Source organism: Pristiophorus japonicus, chromosome 4, assembly GCF_044704955.1.
Source record: "Pristiophorus japonicus isolate sPriJap1 chromosome 4, sPriJap1.hap1, whole genome shotgun sequence".
NCBI lineage: Eukaryota > Metazoa > Chordata > Chondrichthyes > Pristiophoridae > Pristiophorus > Pristiophorus japonicus.
Genome location: NC_091980.1, coordinates 138,138,555 through 138,162,544, shown reverse-complemented (window position 1 = coordinate 138,162,544; position 23,990 = coordinate 138,138,555). Strand labels below are relative to the sequence as shown.

The following is a 23,990-nucleotide window of genomic DNA, read 5'->3' as shown; positions in this document are numbered from 1 at the left end:
CAGTGTTCAGTCTGACTCTTTCTCCATATATAACAACTGCCGATGAGATACAGATAGCGAACCCAAAGATGCAGAGAACAGTGGGCATCATGGAGAAATTCTCAGAGGGAGATGATTGGGAAACTTTAGTGGAGCGACTCGACCAATACTTTGTGGCCAACGAGCTAGATGGGGAAGAGAACGCTGCCAAATGAAGGGCGATCCTCCTCACCGTCTGTGGGGCACCAACGTATGGCCTCATGAAGAATCTGCTCACTCCAGCGAAACCCACGGAGAAATCGTACGACAATTTGTGCACACTGGTCCGAGAGCATTTGAACCCGAAGGAAACCATTCTGATGGCGAGGTACCGGTTATACACCTACAAAAGGTCTGAAGGCCAGGAAGTGGCGAGTTATGTCGCCGAGTTAAGATGCCTTGCAGGACCTTGCGAATTTGAAGGACATTTGGAGCACATGCTCAGAGACTTTTTCGTACTTGGCATTGGCCATGAAGCCATACTTCACAAACTTTTGACTGTAGAGACCCCAACCTTGAGTAAGGCCATAGTGATAGCCCAGACATTCATTGCCACCAGTGACAATACGAAGCAAATCTCTCAGCACACAAGTGCTGCTACAAGTACTGTGAACAAAGTGATGTTGTTTTCGAATCGTAATGTACAGGGCAGGTCACACATACCTGCAGCTGCACATTCCCGGATGTCTCAGAGTCCACCATCAAGGGTGATGAATGCAAGGCCATTAACACCTTGTTGGTGCTGCGGGGGTGATCATCGTTTCCATTCATGCCGATTCAAAGAGTACATTTGCAAGGGCTGTGGAACAATGGGACACCTCCAACAAGTGTGCAGGCATGCTGAAAATCCTGTTAAACCTGCAAACCACCATGTTGCAGAGGAGGACAGATCCACGGAGGATCACGATGAACCAGAGCCTCAGACCGAGGAGGCAGAGGTACATGGGGTTCACATATTCACCACGAATTGTCCCCCGATAATACGAATGTTAAACTAAATGGACTCCCGGTATCAATGGAGCTGGACACGGGCGCGAGCCAGTCCATCATGGGCAAAAAGACTTTCGAAAGATTGTGGTGCAACAAGGCCTCAAGGCCAGTCTTAACTCCAGTTCGCACGAAACTAAGAATTGATTCCTGTGATCGGCAGTGCTACCGTAAAGATCTCCTACGATGGAGTGGTGCACAAGCTATCACTCTGGGAAAGATACGCTGGAACTGGGATGATGTCCGAGCTCTATCACCTGCTGGCGACACTTCGTGTGCCCAGGTCTTAAACAAATTTCCTTCGCTGTTCGAACCAGGCATTGGGAAATTCCAAGGAGCAAAAGTGCAGATCCACCTAATTCCGGGGGCGCGACTCATCCATCACAAGGCGAGAGCAGTACCGTACATGATGAAAGGGTAGATATCGAGCAATTCGATATCTACCCTTACATCATGTACGGTACTAGACCGGCTGCAAAGAGAGGGTATCATTTCACCGATCGAGTTCAACGAGTGGACCAGTCCGATCGTCCATGTCCTCAAGGGAGACGGAATCGTCAGAATCTGTGGCGATTACAAAGTAACTATCAATCGTTTCTTCCTACAGGACCAATACCCATTACCAAAGGCCGACAACCTCTTTGCAACGCTGGCGGGAGGAAAGATGTTCACGAAGCTGGATCTGACTTCAGCTACATGACGCAGGAACTGGAGGAATCATCGAAGGCGCTCACCTGCATCAACACGCACAAAGGTCTTTTTGTTTATAACAGATGCCCGTTTGGAATCTGATCAGCGGCGGTGATATTCCAGAGAAACATGGAAAGCTTACTGAAGTCGGTCCTTCACACCATGGTCTTCCAGGACGACATCTTGATCACAGGTCGGAACACAGTCGAGCATCTACAGCACCTGGAGGAGGTTCTTAAACACCTCAACTGCGTAGGGCTCAGGTTAAAACGCTCGAAGTGTGTTTTCCTGGCGCCTGAAGTGGAGTTCTTAGGAAGGAGGATTGCGGTGGACGGCATCAGGCCCACCAACACGAAGACGGAGGCAATCGAGAACGCACCGAGGCTACAAAACGTGACGGAGCTGTGGCCATTTCTGGGACTCCTGAACTACTTTGGTAACTTCCTACCGGGTCTTACCACACTGTTAGAACCACTGCATGTTTTACTACAAAAAGGGGACGAATGGGTTTGGGGCAAAAGCCAAGAAAATGCCTTTGTAAAATTGCTTGTGTTGTATGATCCATGTAAGCGTTTGATACTAGCATGTGATGCATCGTCATATGACGTTGGGTGTGTATTGCAACAAGCTAAACTGGGAAACTGCAACTGGTTGCTTATGCATCCAGGAATCTGTAAGGCTGAGAGAGCCTACAGCATGATTGAGAAAGAAGTGATAGTGTGTGTCTATGGGGTAAAGAAAATGCATCAATACCTGTTTGGGCTAAAATTCGAATTGGAAACTGACCACAAGCCACTTATATCGCTGTTTTCCGAGAGTAAAGGGATAAATACCAACGCATCGGCCCGCATCCAGAGATGGGCGCTCACGTTGTCCGCATACAACTACGCCATCCGCCACAGGCCAGGCACAGAAAACTGCGCCGATGCTCTCAGTAGGCTGCCATTGCCCACCACGGGGGTGGAAATGGCGCAGCCTGCAGATCTAGACATGGTTATGGAAGCATTTGAGAGTGAGCAATCACCCGTCACTGCATGGCAGATCGAAACCTGGACAAGCCAGGACCCCTTATTATCCCTAGTCAAAAGCTGTGTGCTTCACGGGAGCTGGTCCAGTATCCCAGTGGAAATGCAGGAAGAGATTAAGCCATACCAGCGACGCAAAGATGAAATGCCTATACAGGCAGACTGCCTTCTGTGGGGCAATCGTGTAGTGGTCCCCCAGAGACACCTTCATCAATGACCTCCACAGTAGCCACCCAGGCATCGTAATGATGAAAGCAATAGCCAGATCCCACGTGTGGTGGCCCGGTATCGATGCAGACTTAGAGTCCTGCGTTCACAGATGTAATACATGCTCACAGTTAAGCAATGTACCCAGGGAGGCGCCACTAAGTTAATGGTCTTGGCCCTCCAAACCGTGGTCTAGGGTACACGTCGACTATGCAGGCCCGTTCTTGGGTAAAATGTTTCTTGTGGTTGTAGACACGTATTCCAAGTGGATTGAATGTGAGATAATGTCGGCTAGCACGTCCGCTGCCACTACTGAAAGCCTGCGGGCCATGTTTGCCACTCACAGCTTACCCGATGTCCTGGTGAGCGATAACGGGCCATGTTTTACCAGTGCTGAGTTTAAAGAATTCATGACCCATAACGGGATCAAACATGTCACATCTGCCCCGTTTAAACCAGTGTCTAATGGTCAGGCAGAGAGAGCAGTGCAAACCATCAAGCAAGGCTTGAAGAGGGTAACTGAAGGCTCGCTGCAGACTCGCCTATCCCGAGTCCTGCTTAGCTACCGCACGAGACCCCACTCGCCCACTGGGATCCCATCTGCTGAACTGCTCATGAAAAGAGCACTTAAGACAAGACTCTCGTTAGTTCACCCTGATCTACATGAACAGGTAAAGAGCAGGCGGCTTCAACAAAGTGCATACCATGATAGCGCAAATGTGTCACGCGAGATTGAAATCAATGATCCTGTATTTGTATTGAGTTATGGACAAGGTCTCAAGTGGCTTCCCGGCACTGTCATGGCCAAAGAGGGGAGCAGGATGTTTCGGGTCAAACTTTCAAATGGACTCATTCACTTGGACCAAATCAAACTCAGATTCACGGACTATCCTGAGCAACCCACCTTGGACCCTACCTTTTTTGATCCCCCAACATACACACCAGTGGCAACCAGCACCACGGTTGACCACGAAGCAGAACCCATCATCCACAGCAGCCCAGCAGGACCCAACACACCAGGCAGCCCAGCAAGGCCAGCTGCACAGCAGCCCAGCGAGGGCCCAACAAATGATTCAACAACACCAGCTTTCACACAGAGACAATCAACCAGGGCAAGAAGTGTCCCAGATCGACTCACATTGTAGTTACACTATTGACTTTGGGGGGGGGGGGGGTGTGGGGGGGAGTGTTGTTATACATGTGAACTTGTATTTACTCTGTTCAGCCACCAGAGGGCTCATCCCCTGAGTCCCAAAGGATCCCATAATCCCTTGGGAGTACAGGTATTTAAGGAGGCCTCACAGGTTGGAGAGGCACTCTGGAAACCTGCAATGAAAGACTAAGGTCACATTTTACTTTGAGCTCACAGTGTTCAGTCTGACTCTTTCTCCATACATAACACAATGTGCCACAGTCATCAGTGCGTACGTCCCAACACTCGATGCAATGGATGAGACCAAAGAGGGCTTTTATTCCAACCTTGAAACATCCCTGTCCTGCCTCCCCGCGGGCGACAAATTGATCCTCCTAGGTGACTTCAACAGCAGGGTCGGCAAAGACACAGCCCTCTGGGGAGGTGTGATTGCCAGAGAGGGGGTAGGGAAAGCCAACTCTAGCAGTACCCTACTCCTGACAAAATGTCGAGAACATGAACTCCTCATCACCAACACCCTGTTCTGCCAGAGGGACAAATACAAGACATCGTGGCAACACCCTCGCTCCAAACACTGGCACCTGCTCGACTATGTCATCCTCTGAACCAGGGATTGCAAGGATGTGCGCATCACCTGCGCCATGACAGGAGCTGACGACTGCTAGATGGCCCACCGCCTAATCCGATCATTGACATTAATGTAGTCTCAAAGCAGAGGGGACAGCAGAAGCAGTGCCGCAAAAAAGTTAATGCCGGGGCACTTAAAGACTCAGCTAAGAGAGCCCCATACAGCCAGTGCCTCACAGCTAACCTGGCGTGCCTCGATGACCCTGAGATGCTGAATGCCCACAGCGCTTGGTCTGCCATCCAGGCCTCCATAACCAGTGCCTGTGAAGAGTCACTTGGTCACTCAACCAGAAAACACCAGGACTGGTTTGATGAGAATGATCAGGAAATCTAAGAACTAATAGATCTCAAGCGCAGAGCATTTCTGAGCCTCAAGCAACAACCCAACTCGGGAGCAGCAAAGCAACATTACAGGCGGCTCAAAGCTGAGGCCCATCAAAAAACCTGGGATCTAAAGAACAGGTGGTGGATGGAGAAAGCACAGGAGATACAACAGCTGGCCGACAGCCACGATGTGCGAGGATTCTTCATCGCAGTCAAGGCCACCTGCGGTCCAAACTCCCAAGGTCCCACCCCACTGCTGGCCAAGAACGGGGAAACACTCATCAAGGACACCGAGGTAGTCAGGGCCCGCTGGAAGGAGCACTTCGAAGATCTCCTCAATCGAGACTCTGCCTTTGACTCGAGTGTTCTTGACTCTATCCCACAGCATGCGACCCGCCACTACCTCAGTGAAACCCCAACGTTGCACGAGGTAGGAAAAACCATAAAACAGCTCAAGAACAACAAGGCTACGGGAGCGGATGGAATCCCTGCTGAGGCGCTAAAATATGGTGGAGAGGCGCTGTTGACACGGCTACATGACCTCATCTTTGTCATCTGAAGGGAGGAGAGCATGCCAGGAGATCTCAGATGCAGTGTGTTATGTATGCAACCCTATGTAATCTGTATCATACCGCCTCCAGAGGGCATATCTGTTGGAGTCCCAAGGAATCCCAGCATCCCTTGGGAGCACTGTATATAAACAGGCCTCCCATGCTGTACCTGCACTCTGGGGTTTGAATAAAGGAGCTAAGGTCACACTTACTCATATCTACAGTACTCAGTTACATTACTTTATTATGAACATTAATACTGTGATCATGACCATCTTTAAAAAAGGGAACAAGTCCGACTGCAGCAATTACAGGGGAATTTCCCTGCTATCAGCCACTGGAAAAGTTGTCGCTAGAGTCCTCCTCAACCGTCCTCTCCCCATGGCCGAGGAGCTCCTCCCGGAGTGACAGTGTGGATTTCATCCCCTACGGGGCACAACGGACATGATCTCTGCAGCGGACAGCTGCAGGAAAAATGCAGGGCTCAGCGTCAGCCCTTATACATGGCCTTTTTCGACCTTACAAAGGCCTTTGACACTGTCAACCGCGAGGGCCTATGGAGCGTCCTCCTCTGTTTTGGATGCCTCCAAAAGATTTTCAACATCCTTCACCTGCTCCACGACGACATGCAGGCCGTGATCCTTACCAATGGATCCATTACAGACCCAATCCACGTCCGGACCGGGGTCAAACAGAGCTGCGTCATCGCCCCAACCCTCTTCTCAATCTTCCTCGCTGCCATGCTCCACTTCACAGTTAACAATCTCCCCATTGGAGTGGAACTAAACTACAGAACCAGTGGGAGCTGTTCAACCTTCGCCGTCTCCAGGCCAGGTCCAAGACCACCCCAACCTCTGTCGTTGAGTTACAGTACGCGGACAACGCCTGCAACAGCGCACATTCTGAGGTGAACTGCAGGATATAGTCGACGTATTTACTGAGGCATATGAAAACATGGGCCTTACGCTAAACATCCGTAAGACAAAGGTCCTCCACCAGCCTGTCCTCGCCGCACAACATTGCCCCCCGGTCATCAAGATCCATGGCGCAGCCCTCGACAACGTGGACCATTTCCCATACCTCGGGAGCCTCTTATTAACAAAAGCAGACATTGATGCAGAGATTGAACACTGCCTCCAGTGCGTCAGTGCAGCCTTTGGCCGTCTGAGGAAAAGAGTGTTCAAAGACCAGGCCCTCAAATCTACCACCATGCTCATGGTTTACAGGGCTGTAGTAATACCCACCCTCCTGTATGGCTCAGAGGGATGGACGATGTACAGAAGGCACTTCAAGTCGCTGGAGATATATCACCAACGATGTCTCCGCAAGATCCTACAAATCTCTGGGAGGACAGGTGCACCAAGATCAGTGTCCTCGTCCAGGCTAACATCCCCAGTATTGAATCACTGACTTCACTTGATCAGCTCCGCTGGGCAGGCCACATAGTTCACATACCAGAAACGAGACTCCCAAAGCAAGTGCTTTATGCGGAGCTCCTTCACGGCAAACGAGCCAAAGATGGGCAGCGGAAACGTTACAAGAACACCCTCAAAGCCTCGCTGATAAAGTGCGACATCACCACTGACACCTGGGAGTCCCTGGCCAAAGGCCGCCCTAAGTGGAGAAAGTGCATCTGGGAGGGCATTGAGCACCTCAAGTCTCAATGCCGAGAGTATGCAGAAATCAAGTGCAGGCAGCAGAGTGTGTGGCATAGCAGTCCCACCCACTCCTTCCTCAGCGACTATCTGTCCCACCTGTGACAGAGTCCGTGGCTCTCGTATTGGACGGTTCAGCCACCAAAGAACTCACTTCAGGAGTGGAAGCAAGTCTTCCTCGATTCCGAGGGGCTGCCTATGATGATGATGATGCTAATGCTCCCGCTTTACTGGTCACTGGTCAGCGCACAAGAAGGGCGAAGGTTGGCTCTCTGGGGTCAAACATACCTCTGCTGTCTTTCCCCCACATTGTGTTCATTGGTCAGGTATGTCAATTCTTGGGATGGAATTTGTTTTTATTCTGAGTGCCCAGGCCATGATTAAAGTCTTCCAAGTAATGGTCTAGCACGGGTCAGCTGAATGGTAAAACCCCCTCTACACAGTGGGATAAATATATATAAACACTGCTCCGAAATTTCTCTTACCACTGTTTTGGCAGAGGCACTGCACCAATCCATTTAAAATAAACAGGTTAATATCACCACTATAATAGCATGATATAGAATTGACATCACATGACAGGCCATTTGGCCCAACTATTCTATGCTGATGTTTATATTCACAGGAGCCTCCTCTCACCCTACTTCATCTCATCCTATCTGCATATCCTTCTATTCCTTTCTCATGTACTTATCCAGCTTCACCTAGTGGACAAAATAATTTTAGATAAATAGGTTGGGGTCGAAATTGCCCCTTTCCTTAAGGCCTGTTACCACCACAAATCAGGGGCACGCTGCGGAGTGGAGTGGTCGCCGACTTTTGGTGAAATGGTCGCCGATAGCCCAATTGCCCTTCCGAGGTTTCCCAGCAGTGCCCCAAACCCTCCCTACCGCTCTGCTGCTGCCAATCCGTGCGCACCGCCGATCTACCCCCCACCCTGACGGCAGAATTCCGCTCTGAAAATCTTCAGCCCACCCGGCAGGCCGCTGGCCTGGCTGAAACCCTCCTTGGCGTCCAAGTGGGCCAAAGTTTTAAAATCGCGAAAGCTCTCCCCTTTAAGTGAAGGGCAGAGCCATGGTGACGCAGCGCCGTGATGACGTCATCGAGACGGCCACTCCACACTATCCCCAACTTCCGCCCCTCAGGTGTTGCCACCGCTGCGTATCCGCCCCTCTCGTGTACTCACCGCCCCCATTAAGAGCGACTTCCGGATCCAACTGAAAAAAAACAAAGAGCGGAATGTCGCTCAAGAGACGACCTCAACCACCACAGTGGTGAAAACACTCAAAAGAGGTGGGAGCGCCCCCTTTTGGGCGGGTGCAATTGAGGCCCCGTTAAGTGTCCATATACTATTATCTCAAGCCTTAACTCCAACCCCAGGAAAGTCTCTCCCTTTATATATAAACACATAGTATCTCCCAGTCCATGTCAAGGTTTACCCTCTATACCAGCAAATCGTCCTGCGTGAGTCTCTGTCTGAGGTAGCCAACAGTCTCAGATTGTATGCATTTTGAGCTATGGGCCCATGCTCACCACTGTCACATGCAAGAATGTTGCTGAAGGAGAGACCTCATTGGCCTGGGTTGTTTCAAAACCAGGTCCGAGAAGTGGATGGATATTATCTAACCCACTGTGACCCAGTTTGGCAGATTGGGAGATCAGGGGGTACTGGTTTAAACCATGCAGGAGTAGGAATAGACTGGAGGTTAGGTGGTTCTTTTCCCAGAGAGTAGTGAACCTCTGGAATATATTGCCTGCTGCAGGGGTGGGTGCTGACTCTCTGTACACCTTCAAAAGGAAGCTGGGCCAGTTCTTGACTGGGATGTGAGCATATATAGAAGGCAAGTGTCTTTATAGATCACACTTGATCCATGTGATCTCCTGGACTGGCTTTGATCGTCTGACGGGGTCGCAGAGGAATTTTACAGAATGTTTCACTTATTGGCCCTGTTTTTTTTTGCCTCTGCAGGGGTGGGGGTGATGGTGGTGGGTGATGGGACCGGGGAGGGGGAGGGGGTAGTTTCGGGGGACGGGAGTGTTTATTTAGGATGCTCCGACCATTGTGATGTGGAGCAGACCCGATGGACCAGCTGGTATTTTCCTGCCCTTCTTTTGCCTGTCCGTATTTTACCCAGGCTTACCTAAATAATCCTTCTGACAGTAAGTAGCGAGAAGTGGAGGACTCACAGACTAGCACGGTGGAGCATTGCACATCACAACATCAATATACTGCACCCACAAGCTCGCTTAATCTTCTAAATAAATCTTCCTTTAGATAAAATGGAGCAGTTTGTGGTGATATAATGAATATAAATGGGGAAACTATGGCAGAGCAATACTCTCAGGCTCAGTAATTGGAGAACTCCGGCAAGCTCTCCTGATGGAAACGCACACTGAATTTGTAATTGTTCATGCCTGATCGGTCAGTGTTGAACTAATAGGAAATGCTGGAAGTACAGAGCAGGTTTCACAACATCTAAAAGAGGAAAAGACAAGTCTGAGCTTTGGGCACAGAATCATTGTCATAACCGTAAAAAGGAAGAGATCCTCACAGCTCAGTGTCAGCTTGATTTAGTTGGTAGCACTCTTGCCTCAGCGGGAGAAGGCCATGGGTTAAAACCCCATTCTGGGACTGGAGTTCAAAATCTAGGTTAAATTAAAATTGGCATGTATTTAACCATCTTGCAATGACATAGTCATGTAACTGTAACTCATGTACACTGTACCTGTACCCTAGAAATGCACACCCTGACCACAGGGGGTGAACTTGCGGGAGACACTCCTCACCTGGGTTTCCAGGTATAAAAGAGGAGGTCCCACCCAGGGTCAGCACTCCTTGGTCCTGCCGATAAAGGTGAAGGTCACAGAGTGACCGTGTCTGATCTATCTATGCCTCTTGTGAGTTTGTAGTAAGGTGCAGGGACTCTACATTTGGCGACAAGAAACGGGAATCACCGAACCATGAGGATGGCCACCGGTGGCACAGAGGAACGTTACTGTGTGGGTGAGGACTGGGATGACTTCGTGAAAAGACTCCAGCAGAGTTTTGTCACAAAGGACTGGCTGGGAGAGACAGCGGCTGACAAGCGGAGGGCGCATCTACTGACCAGCTGTGGTCCACAGATGTATGCGCTAATGAAACACCTGCTCGCACCCCAAAAGCCGGCGGACAAGTCCTTTGAAGAGCTCAGCCAGCTGATCAGTGAGCATCTCAAGCCGGCAAGTAGCGTACACATGGCCCGGCACCGGTTCTACTCTCACCAGCGACAAAACGTCTCGGACTTCGTGGCAGAACTGCAGCGCTTGGCCAGTCTCTGTAAGTTCTCCAATGCCTGCAGGGGGGAGATGTTAAGGGATTTTTTCATCGAGGGGCATTATTCATGCCGGCATTTTCAGGAAACTCATAAAGACTAAGGACTTGACTTTGATAGCTGGGACCTTTATGGCAGGGGAAGAGGAGACCGAGCTAAGTTACGCACGCAACCCTGGTCCAAACGTGGTGACGGACCAGGGAGTTAACATGGTGAACGCGGCTCGGGACCCCGCAGGCAGGCAAGGGCATTTCGAAATTGCCCAGGCAGCAACAGGCTCTAGGGTGGGCCCGCAACAAGGACAATGGAAAGGGGATCGGCAATTCACGCCATCTCGAGAAACAATGCATCCCGCGATGGGACCATTAACACCCATCAGAGTGCTTAGAAACAGCCAAATGGGCAATCTGAGAGGAATGCCTGGTAATAGTCCTTTTGTTAACAGCAATCTCAATCTCAGCTCATGCTGGAGGTGCGGGGGTAGACACACTGCGAAAAGCTGCAGGTTCCAGCAATATACCTGTAGGGTTTGTAATGTCAGTGGACACTTGGCCAGGATGTGCAAAAAGGCAGTAGCAAGGCTAATCTGCGAGACAGAGGAACCAGACGAGGGGTCTGCAATGCAGGATGAGGCCTGGGGTGAAGCCATAGATGCTGAAGTTCAGCGGGTTCATGTGGCTGACGTTCCACAGCTCATACACTAAAACGCCACCCATGATGATGAAAGTCTTACTGAATGGAATCCCGGTGCACATGGAGCTGGATACCGGAGCTAGCCAGTCACTCATGAGTGCCCAACAATTTGAGAGACTATGGTCACACAGAGCTAGCAGGCCCAAACTGGAACACATTGAGACGCAGCTACGGACGTACACCAAAGAGATCATCCCAGTGCTGGGCAGTGCAAACTTGGTGGTAACACATAATGGATTACAGAACCGGCTGCCACTCTGGATCGTTCTGGGAAATGGCCCGCGCTTTTGGGGAGGAATTGGCTAGCTGAGATGAATTGGAAATGGGGTATGTGCACGCCATTTCATCCGTGGTGCGAAGTTCGTGCTCACAGGTCCTGCAAAAATTCGGGTCACTGTTTCAACCTGGTGTCAGAACGTTCAAGGGCATTAAAGTAGTGATACGCATCACTCCGGACACCAGACCAGTGCACCACAAAGCCAGAGCGGTGCCGTATGTGATGCATGAAAATTGAATGTGAACTGGACATGCTGTTCAGAGAGGGCATAATTTCGGCCGTTGAATTCAGCGACTGGGCAAGTCCCATCATTCCCGTCTTCAAAGCAGATGGCTCGGTTAGGATTTGTGGCGATTACAAAGCCATCATCAACTGTATCGCTGCAAGACCAATACCCGCTTCCGAGAGCAGAGGATCTTTTTGCCACGCTGGCAGGTGGCAAGCTGTTCACGAAGTTGGACCTCACCTCGGCCTACATGACTTAGGAACTGGCAGAAGAATCCAAGTTTCTGACCACCATCACGACGCACAAGGGATTATTTGTCAACAACAGGTGTCCGTTTGGCATTCGTTCAGAGAAACATGGAAAGCTTGCTCAAATCCATTCCTTGAACGATCGTATTCCAAGACGAGATTCTCATAACGGGTTGAGACACCGAAGAACACCTCCACAACCTGGAGGAGGTGCTACGCCGATTGGATCAGGTAGGCTTGCGGCTGAAAAAGGCCAAGTGTGTGTTTTTGGCCCCAGAGGTCGAGTTTTTGCGCAGGAGGGTTGCCGTAGACGGGATCCGGCCCACTGAATCAAAAACGGAGGCGATCCGCCGGGCGCCCAGGCCCGGCAACACATCGGGGTTGCGATCATTCCTGGGACTTTTGAACTATTTTGGAAACTTTCTGCCAAACTTAAGCACATTATTGGAGCCGTTACACATGCTCCTGCGTAAAGGTTGTGAATGGTTTTGGGGGGACTGTCAAGAACGGGCTTTCAATAAGGTGAGGAACCTGCTGTGTTCCAACAAACTGTTGACTTTGTACGACCCCTGTAAAAAACTGGTCTTAACATGCGATGCGTCATCCTACGGGGTTGGGTGTGTGTTACAGCAGGGTAACAATGACGGCCGACTCCAACCAGTGGCTTATGCCTGCAGGTCGCTCTCCCAGGCAGAGCGTGGATACGGCATGGTCGAGAAGGAGGCACTCGCGTGTGTGTACGGTGTGAAAAAGATGCACCAGTACCTTTTCGGTAGACAGTTGGAGCTAGAGACGGACCACAAGTCGTTAACATCTCTGTTGTCCAACAGCAAGGCTGTCAACGCCAATGTGTCAACTCGCATACAGCGCTGGGCCCTCACGCTGGCTGCGTATGACTACACCATACGGCACCAGCCAAGCACCGAAAATTGCGCTGACGCGCTCAGCAGACTTCCACTGGCCACCACCGAGGGGGCGTTGGAGCAGAGCGCCGAGATGGTCATGGCCGTTGAGGCTTTTGACACCGCAGGCTCCCCGATCACAGCCCGCCAGATCAAACTCTGGACCAACAGGGACCCCCTCCTATCCATGATAAAGAAATGTGTCCTGACTGGGGATTGGGCGCCCGCACACAGGGCGTGCCCCATTTCAGAGACGGATGGATGAGCTCTCCATCCAAGCCGACTGCCTGTTATGGGGCAGTCAGGTAGTCATGCCCCAGAAAGGAAGGGAAGAGTTCATCAGGGAACTCCACAGCGAGCACCCTGGCATCGTGTTAATGAAGGCCATTGCCTGGTCACATGTATGGTGGCCGGGGATTGACTCAGACCTGGAACACTGGGTTCGTAGGTGCTTGACGTGTGCCCAGCTGGGCAATGCCCCCAGGGAGGCCCCACTCAGCCCGTGGCCCTGGCCCACCAGACCATGGTCACGTATTCACTTAGACTATGCAGGGCCGTTCATGGGGGAATTATTCCTGATTGTTGTCGATGCATACTCGAAGTGGATCGAGTGCATCATATTGAACTCGTGCACGACATCCATCACAGTGGCGAGTCTGCGTACAGATTTCGCGACCCATGACTTGCCGGACATCCTGGTCAACAACAATGGCCCGTGTTTCACCAGCCATGAATTCCAGGAGTTTATGTTGGGCAATGGGATCAAGCACGTCCGGACAGCGCCGTTCAAGCCGGCCAGGCGGAACGGGCGGTCCAAGTCATAAAACAGGGCATGCTACGCATCCAAGGACCCTCTCTTTACTACCGCCTATCGCACCTCCTGCTGGCCTACAGGTCCTGCCCGCACTCGCTCACGGGAGTCCCGCCAGTGGAACTCCTCATGAAATGCACGCTCAAGACGCGGCTGTCCTTCATTCACCCAGCCCTGGCAGACATTGTTGAGGGCAAGCGCAAGTCCCAAACCGAGCTCCATGATCGAAACTCAAGGAGGAGGTGTATAGAAATAGATGACCCGGTATTTGTTCTTAGCCATGCTTTGGGACCCAAGTGGCTTGAGGGCACCGTAATTGGCAAAGAAGGAAATAGAGTCATGGTGGTCCGACTAAACAATGGGCAGATATGCCACAAACACTTGGACCAAGTAAAGAAAAAGTTCAGCATAGACACGGAGGAACCGGAAGAAGAGCATGAGATGGCACTCACACCACTGCCAGCGTACGAGCAACAAAGACAGTCCTCAGCATGCACAGTCCCTGCGACCAGCCCGGACAGGCCGGAATCACCTCAAGTGACAGAGACGCGTGCCGAGGCTCAGCCACCGGAGCCACAGCTCCACGAGAGAGCATCGAGCACCTGACAGACTTAACCTCTGAAACAAAAAGACGTAAGTGGGAAGGTGATGTCATGTATTTAACCATCTTGCAATGACATAGTCATGTAACTGTAACTCATGTACACTGTACCTGTACCGAGAAATGCACACCCTGACCACAGTAGGTAAATTTGTGGGAGACACTCCTCACCTGGGTTTCCAGGTATAAAAGGGGAGGTCCCACCCAGGGTCAGCACTCCTTGGTCCTGGGAATAAAGGTGAAGGTCACAGAGTGACCGTGTCTGATATATATATGCCTCGTGTGAGTTTGTAACAAGGTGCAGGGACACTACAAAAATCATGCTGCAACAAGAAATAGTTGAGGTGAACAGCAGAGGTGCATTTAATGGGAAGCTGGATAAGCAGAGGAGCAGGGAGTAGAAGAATACGCTAATAAGGTTCGATGAAGAGGAGTGGGAGGAGGCTCATATGGAAATAGACCAGTTGGGCTGAATGGCCTGCTTCAGATTACAAAAGGTTTTCAGCACAGAAACAGGTAATTCGGCCCAACAGGTCTATGCCGGTGTTTATGCTGCACACAAGCCTCCTCCCACCCTTTCTCATCTCACCCCATCAACATATCCTTCTATTCTTTTCTCCCTTACGTGCTTATTGAGCTTCCCCTTAAATATATCTGTGCTATTCACCTCAACCACTCCCTGTGGTAGCAAGTGTTACGTCTTGAATAAAGAGTCAGACTAGATATTGCAAGTTCAAAGTAAGGTGTCACTTACAAGGACATCAGGCAGGCCGTGCGTGGCAAACATGGCCCGTAGGCTTTCAATGGTGGCAGCAGACGTGCTTGCCGACATTATCACACATTCAATCCATTTGGAGTACGCATCTACAACCACTAAAAACATTTTTTCCAAGAATGGGCCTGCATAGTTGACATGGACCCTAGACCAAGGTTTGGAGGGCCAGGACCATAAACTTATTGGCGCCTCCCTGGGTGCATTGCTTAACTGGGAACATGTATTACATTTCTGCACGCAGGACTCTAAGTCTGCATTGATACCGGGCCACCACACGTGGGATCTGGCTATCGCTTTCATCATTACGATGCCTGGGTGGGTGTTGTGAAGGTGTCCCTGCCCTTTTTTGCACAACTACCCAATTGCCTCACAGGAGGCAGTCTGCCTGTATGGACATTTCATCTTTGCGCCGCTGGTACAGTTTTATTTCTTCCTGCATCTCTAACGGGACACTGGACCAGCCCCCATGGAGCACACAGTTTTTTTACTAAGGACAGTAAGGGGGTCCTGGCTCGTACAGGTTCTAATCTGTGATTGTTCACTCTCGAATGCTTCCATTACCATAACTAAATCTGTGGGCTGTGCCATCTCTACCTATGGTGGGCAACGTCAGCCTACTGAGAGCATCGGCACAGTTTCCTGTGCCTGGCCCGTGGCGGATGGCGTAGTTGTATACGGACAAAGTGAGCACCCACCTCTGGATGTGGGCCGATGCATTCGTATTTATCCCCTTTCTTTCAGAAAAGAGGGATATAAGCGGCTTGTGGTCGGTTTCCAATTCAAATTTGAGCCCGAACAGATATTGATGCATTTTCTTCACCCCGTAAACACACGCTAATGCTTCTTTTTCGATCATACTGTAGGCCCTTTCAGCCTTAGACAGACTTCTGGATGCATAAGCAACCGGTTGCAATTTCCCAAATTCATTAGCTTGTTGCAATACACACCCAACCTCGTACGATGGCACATCATCTGCTAGTACCAAATACTTACATGGATCGTACAACACAAGCAATTTGTTTGAATATAACAGCTTCCTAGCTTTCTCAAAGGCATTTTCTTGGCTTTTACCCCATACCCATTTATCTCCTTTATGCAGTAAAAAGTGCAGGGGTTCTAACAATGTACTAAGACCCGGTAAGAAGTTACCAATGTAGTTCAGGAGTCCTAGAAACGACCGCAGCTCCGACACATTCTGTGGTCTCAGTGCGTTCTTGATTGCCTCTGTCTTCGAATTGGTGGGCCTGATGCCATCCGCCGCGATTCTTCTCCCCAGGAACTCCACTTCAGGCACCAGGAAAACGCACTTTGAGCGTTTTAACCTGAGCCCCACGCGATTAAGCTGACTAAGAACCTCCTCCTGCAGGTGGTCGACGGTGTCCCGACCTGAACCAAGATGTCGTCCTGGAAGACCACGGTGCGCGGGACCGACTTCAGCAAGCTTTCCATGTTCCTCTGGAATATGGCCGCAGCCGATCGGATCCCAAACGGGTATCTGTTGTAAATGAAGAGACCTTTTTGCGTGTTGATACAGGTGAGCCTTTCGATGATTCCTCCAGCTCCTGCGTCATGTAGGCCGAGGTCAAGTCCAGCTTCGTGAACGTCTTCCCTCCCACCAGAATCACGAATAGGTCGTCTGCCTTTGGTAGTGGTTATTGATCCTGCAGAGAGAAACGATTGCTAGTTACTTTGTAATCACCACAGATTCTGATGGTGCCGTCTCGCTTGGGGACTGGAACAATCGGACTGACCCACTCCTTGAATTCGATCAGCGAAATGATGCCCTCTCGTTGCAGCCTGTCCAGCTTGATCCCCACCCTCTCTCTCTCATCATGTAAGGTACCGCTCTCGCCTTGTGATGGATGGGTGGTGACCCCGGAATCAAATGGATCTGCACTTTTGCTCTTTGGAACTTCCTGATGCCTGGTTCGAACAACGAGGGGAACTTGCTTAGGACCTGGGGACATAAGGTGTCGTCGACTGACGACAGCGCGCGGACGCCATCCCAGTTCCAGCGTATCTTTCCCAGCCAGCTCCTGCCGAACAGCGTGGGGCCATCGCCCGGTACCACCCAGAGTAGTAACTCGTGCACCACTCCATCGTAGGAGAACTTTACGGTAGCACTGCCAATTACGGGAATCAGTTCCTTTGTGTATGTTCTCAGTTTAGTACGAAAGGGAGTCAGGACTGGCCTTGAAGCCTTGCTGCACCACAATTTGTCAAAAGTCTTTTTGCTCATTATGGACTGGCTTGCGCCCGTGTCCGGCTCCATGGATACCGGGAGTCCATTTAATTCAACCTTCAGCACTTTCGGGGGACACTTTGTGGTAAATATGTGCCTCGGTCTGAGGCTCTGGTTCGTCGTGATCTGCCATGGATCTGTCCTCCTCTGCAACATGATGATTTGCAGGATTAGCAGGGTTTGTAGCTCGCCTGCACATGCGTTGGAGGTGTCCCATTGTTCCACAGCCCTTGCAAACGTATCCTTTGAAGCGGCATGAATGGAAATGATGATCACCCCCGCAGCGCCAACAAGATATTAATGTCCTTGTATTCACCACCCTTGATGGTGGACTTTGAGTCATCTGTGAACGTGCAGCTGCAGGCTTGTAAGTCCTGCCCTGTACATTTCAATACAAAAACAATGTTACTTTGTTCACAGTACTTGCAGCAGCACTCGTGTGCTGAGAAATTTGTTTGGTATTGTCACTGGTGGCCATAAACACCTGGGTTATTGCTATGGCTTTACTCAAGGTTGTGGTATCTACAGTCAAAAGTTTGCGAAGTATTAATTCATGGCCAATGCCAAGTACAAAGAAGTCCCTGAGTATGTGCTCCAAGTGATCTTCAAGTTCGCAATGTCCTGCAAGGCGCCTTAGCTCGACGACGTAGCACGCCACTTCCTGGCCTTCAGACCTATTGTACGTGTAGAACCGATACCTCGCCATCAGAACGCTTTCCTTTGGGTTTAGATCCTCCCAGACCAGTTGGCACAACTCATCGTAAGATTTGTCTATGGGTTTCACTGGAGCGAGCAGGTTTTTCATGAGGCCATACGTTGATGCCCCGCTGTCGGTGGGGAGGATCGCCCTTCATTTGGCAGCGTTCGCTTCTCCTTCTAGCTCATTGGCCACGAAGTATTGGTCGAGTTGCTCCATGAAGGTTTCTCCATCATCTCCCACTGAAAATTTCTCCAGGATGTCCACAGTTCTCTGCATTGTTGTGGTGGGGTTCGTCATCTGTATCTTGTCGCTGGTTGTTACATCTTGAATAAAGAGTCAAACTAGATACTGCAAGCTCAAAGTAAGGTGTGACTGTAGTCCTTTATTACAGATCTCAGAGTGCCTCTCCAGCCTGTGAAGCCTCCTTATATAAATGCAGATGCTCCCAAGGGATTGTGGGATGCCTTGGGACTCCAGGGGATAAGTCCTCTGGTGGTTGGACATGGTATTACAGGTTTACATACATAACAGCATGTTCCACATTCTAAACACTCTCTGTGTAAAGAAGTTTCTCCTGAATTCTCTATTGGATTTATCAGTGACTATCTGATATTGATGGACCCTAGTCCTGGTCTCCCCCTCAAGTGGAAACATCTTCTGCACGTCTACCCTCTCAAACCCTTTCATAATCTTAAGACCTTGATCAGGTCAACCTTTTGTCTTCTCTTTTCTAGAGACTATTTCTAAAGAAATTATATGTAATATATATGACACTCCAGTATAGTATTGAGGAGTGCTGCATTGTTGCTATTAAACCAAGGGTCGAACAGTTTATTCAGCTGCATGTTAAAATCCCATGGCACTGTTTGAACAACTCCAGCGTCCGAGAGCACTCTTCTTTCAGCCAACAGAAAATCAGATTAACCACCATAAAGATTACATAGTAACTGACCGTGGATTATTCCGTTAATATTTGAGGTGAGCACCAGTTGTCCAGAATGTCTCTGAACCACCTAGGTTACTCAATAAAAGAAAACAAAAAGGTTGCTGAGTCAAACTGGGCCCATAGATGTGTATTCCCATCCATCCGCTACCAAGTCACTGGACTACGTCACTATTTATTTTAGTTTTGTTTCTGATTGGCAATATTATCACGCCTGATTAGTATAACCTTTAGCAAGCTGACAACCTCGACAGTCATCAACAACACATGCGAATAAATCTACATAACTGATTTTAACCTCCACAAAATGATACGTTTGATTTCCAACTCCGGCAACAAGAATAACTTGCATTTATATAGCACCTTTAACATAGTAAAGTATCCCAAGGTGCTTAACAGGAGCAATTATCAAACAAAATTTGACACCAAGCCACATAAGGGGTATTAGGACAGATGACCAGAAGCTTGGTCAAAGAGGTACCTTTCAAGGAGGAGAGAGGGATAGAGAGGTGGAGAGATTTAGGGAGGGAATTCCGGAGCTTAGAACCTAGGAAGCTGTTAGCACAGCCGCCAATAATGGAGCGATGAAACTCGAGTATGCACAAGGGACCAGAATTGGAGGAGCGCAGAGATCTCGAAAGGTTGTAGGTCTGGAGAAGGTTACAGAGATAAGGAGGGGCGAGGCCATGGAGAGATTTGAAAATAAGGATAAGAATTTTAAAATTGCGGCACTGCTTATGTAGGTCAGCGAGCACAGGGGTGATGGGTGAACGGGACAAGTTAGGATAAGGACAGCAGAATAAAGATTCCCTAAATTCATGACCAGTTTGCCCTGGGTGACGTAGAACAATCGGAAGCTTTGACAGCAACAAGGAGCTAGGAGCTATCCCAGGTGATCGGAGATTCTCCAGGAGGACTCGTAACGTATAAGATTTTTGAGTTTCACAACGTGCGAGGTGAAATTATTTATTTTCAAAAGCCAGCCTGGAGGTAGAGAATTTCCAGGCGATGTCAATGATTAAAGGTTAATCCAGTTTAAAAGCAAGCTACATTGGTGATTAATTTGAGATGCAATCAACAGCCAGCTGACATTTTGGAAAACAACATGTAGGATTTTAAAGCCGCCTGCAATTTCTGCGGTCTGGAAGAGTCCGTGTTCCATGTTTTTATGGAGTGTGCGAGGTTGCAGCCCCTGTTTCATTATTTAAAGGGACTGCTCCTGAAATTCTGGTTGCACTTAAGTTCCACACTCCTGATCTTTGGCCATCCTGTGCGGAGGGGAGCGGGTAGGTCCGAGGGCCTCCTCGTAGGACTGCTCCTGGGCACGGCCAAGGGTGCCATCAGCCGGTCCAGGCAGCGGGCGGTCGAGGGGGTCGTTCAGCCTGACTGCCTGCCTCTCTTCTGCGCCTACATCCGGGCCAGGGTGTCCCTGGAGATGGAGCACGCGGTGTCCACCGGTACGCTCGCGGCCTTCTGCGAGAGGTGGGCGCCGGAGGGACTGAAGTGCATTGTCACCCCCGGCAACCAAATTTTAATTTGATTTTATTTGTTTTAAAGTTTAATTTGTTTTAATTAATTTGTTTTTAGTGTCCCCCGTCCCTTTTATAGGGGGCACTTGTAAATTATGGTTTTAGAGCTCAAAAAAAACACAAAAAAACTACAAAAATACAAAAAATGGCCTTGGGAAATGTTTGGAGTGTCCCCCAGATAGGGGGGCACGATTTAATGTTTAATTTTGTTTACTTCAAAAGAGTTGTAGGATTTTAAATTTGCATAAAGAAGAAACCAAATGCTAATTAGTCAAAGTACGCCTATTTCATTCTAATCTGCAATCACCAGATGATTATATGTCAATGTACTTTAGATTAAAATAAGATGAGGCGAACAATTGAATCAAACTTTTTCTTCATGATTAAGTTGTTTTTATATTGTTCGAACGCTGTGCCAATGCTGACAGTTACCGACGCACAGGTCTCATGCAGCTGCCGATACTTTAGTGGCCTTCTGATCGACCTGAAACGTTAACTCTTGTCTCTCTCCACAGGTGCTGCCTGATCTGCTGAGTTTTTCCAGCATTTTCTGTGTTTATACCAAAGTGTAATGGATTCGTTACGGTGGTCAAGAAGACCCATTAAAAGCAGTCTTCGTGGCTGCCAGCTTTAGCCGCTGCAGCAAACTTACATTGGTGCTGCCGCTGGATACAGGTCATAAACTGTCAGCATCAGCAGAGCGAAATATAAGCTCTTCAAACTCAATGGGAGCAAATTACAATCAGCCTTCTACCAGCACTTCAAATTGATTGCAGGCATTTATAGCAATACAAGCCGCGAGCGGGAAGGGCTCAATAAGCAGCACTGTTTATATTATAGCTCACGTTGTCTTGCTACCAGACGAGTTGACAACTGCTTCAGAGGTTACCAAGGCAGCTCGAGGGTCAGTTTTTTAATCCAGGTCAATTAATGGTCAGTGTTTTTAAACCAGCCTGTGCCATTCACTTCTTCCCAGTCACAATTCTTTCACCGTTGGCTCATGCAACGCAAATCATGCCTTCTGAACAACTGCACATGCACGGTTGCTCTTCTATTCCCTCCACTGCGCTGAGCCCTACAGTTAATGGGGGAAGATTCCACTACAGTTAGCTTTGGCTTACTGGTAGCACTCTCGCCTCTGAGTCAGAAGGTTTTGCGTACAAAGTTCCACTCCAGAAACTTAAGCACAAAATCTGGGCTGACAGCCCCCAGTGCAGTACTGAGTGAGTGCTGCTGTCGGAGGTGCAGGCTTTTGGATGAGATGTTAAACTGATGACTTCTCTGTCCTCTCGGGTTGACATATAAAATCCCATGGCACCATTCGAAGAGAAGTTGGGGAGGTGTCCTGGCCAATATTTTTCCCTCATCCAGCATCACTAACAGATGATCTGGTCATTATCACATTACTGTTTGTGGGAGCTTGCTGTGCGTAAATTGGCTGCCCCGTTTCCCACATTACAACAGTGACTACACTTCAAAAATTGTCTGTAAAGCGCTTTGGGACATCCTGAGGTTGCGAAAGGCACTATACAAATGCAAGGCTTATGTTTACTTTCTCAACTATGGAAGCATTTGTTATATGGAAGGCAAAGGCGTGAGGCAGACATGGCTCCAAAATAGAACGGAAAACAACAGAAATTGAGATTATCTAGTGGGAAAACAGGGAAGGCCTCTAAAATCTGAAGTTGCCGGAAATCATTGCCATTTGGAAACCTGAATCGGTGAGCTGGCTCTCTTCTGTGTTTATACTACTAAATTCAGCTCTTTTTCCCGGTATTACCCAGGCTTATGTAGTTGCCAGCAGGATAAGTCAGCTGGATTTAGCAGCATAAATATCAGGAGCTAACTCTGGGATTCTGATCCCGAGGATATCCAAATTAAAGCAGTGTAAACGCAATTAATGTTCAGACCAGAAAGCTACACTACCCAGGAGGAAGATGAGAAACCTGAATAGATTTTACAAATTCACACCCTCAGGCATCAGGAATTTGGCAGTAAAGTCAACTGGTTCTTGCAGAATTTTCTGCCCATTAACACAAGAACACAAAAACACAAGAGGAGCAGAAGTAGGCTAAACGGGCCTTCGAGCCATTCAAAAAGATCATGGCTGATCTTCTATCCCAACTCCACTTTCCCACCCTATCCCCATATCCCATATCCCCATGCCCAAAAATCTATCTTTCTCTGTCTTGAATACACTCCACAACTGAGCTTCCACAACCCTCTGGGGTAGACAATTCCAAAGATTCACCACCTCAACTCAGTCCTAAATGGTCAACCCCTTATCCTGAGACTGTGACCCCTTGTTCTAAACTCTCCAGCCAGGGGAAATGGCTTCTCAGCACCTACCCTGTCAAGAATTGTATACGTTTCAATGAGATACAATTAGTTTGTGCTCCAAACTCCATGTAAACCAGTAAAATCTTATCTACCATCTTGAAGTTTTCATTGAGTTTGCTTAATTCGCGTAGGAGGACAAAGATGGAAAGGCCGTTGTGAGGGAACTGATGTGGTGAGCCTGTGGAATTCCATCATTTTCTGTTTTAATTTCAGTGTTTGGGCCTTCACTTTAGATCGCCGCAGCTGCAGGTTTAGCGGCAAGGACCTGAGGCACGGTTGGGTGGTGGGTGCTGGGTAATGAAGATGTCATGCAGCATTTAGTGGGACTACACACTGGGCCAGATTCTGATGAAACTGGAACGGTGTGTGAACAATGCACGCTGTGAGTAATGTGTGAACCGGCCAGATACTTATAGTGAGGAACAGATACCCCCGTCAACTGCGAATCGCCCAAGTTGCTTCGTGAAAACGGCATCTTGCACTGAATTTCTCGGCGATCTTCACGAAGTTGCTGCAGTTGTACATTAATAGCGCAGGTTCCCTTTCAACATGATAATTGTTGATGACTGCCAATCAACCTCTCAATCCCAGAACGTGAACAATTTTAAGTGTGCAATCTCATTCCTTCAGGTTGTGAAAAGTTTTTGGAGATTTAAAACATTTCAAATTTTAAATTACTTCATTTTTACTTTCCCTTTCTGTCTCTTCTGTTTCTCTCTCTCTGAATCCAATCTTTCTCTCTCTTCCTGTACCTGATTTGACATTGAATTCACCCACTCCAATTCATCCTCCTTCTCAGTCCTTCCTCTATTTATTTCTCAATCCTTAAATCTCGTTGGTTTGAGGAGAATCACTGTTTGACCCATTGGTCACTGAGGTCCCAGATACCCCATTGCCCTCACTGCTCCTTAACCAGCTCACACTTCCAGCAACTTAGTGGGCAAAGAATGTAGAAAGCTAAATGTGCATCAAGAAGTCTATATAAGGGGGCATGCTGTAAAATCTGCCCAGTCAAGGTCAGTCTTGGTGTAGTGCTGGCCATCCGAATGTAGAACACAGAATTTTCTTTGTACCTGATGAAGCAACAGGCTGGTTCGCTGTGCGAGGGGGATTGTGTCTGATATCCATTGAGTGTCAGAACATGTGTGCACAAAG

The 23,990-nt window shown here is 49.0% G+C and overlaps 1 protein-coding gene across 1 annotated transcript in view; it reads right to left on the bottom strand.

Annotated features, from left to right (window-relative positions):
* LOC139263073 (serine/threonine-protein kinase 32A-like) overlaps positions 1 to 23,990 on the bottom strand; it is a 439,178-nt gene that overhangs the window by 171,396 nt on the left and 243,792 nt on the right.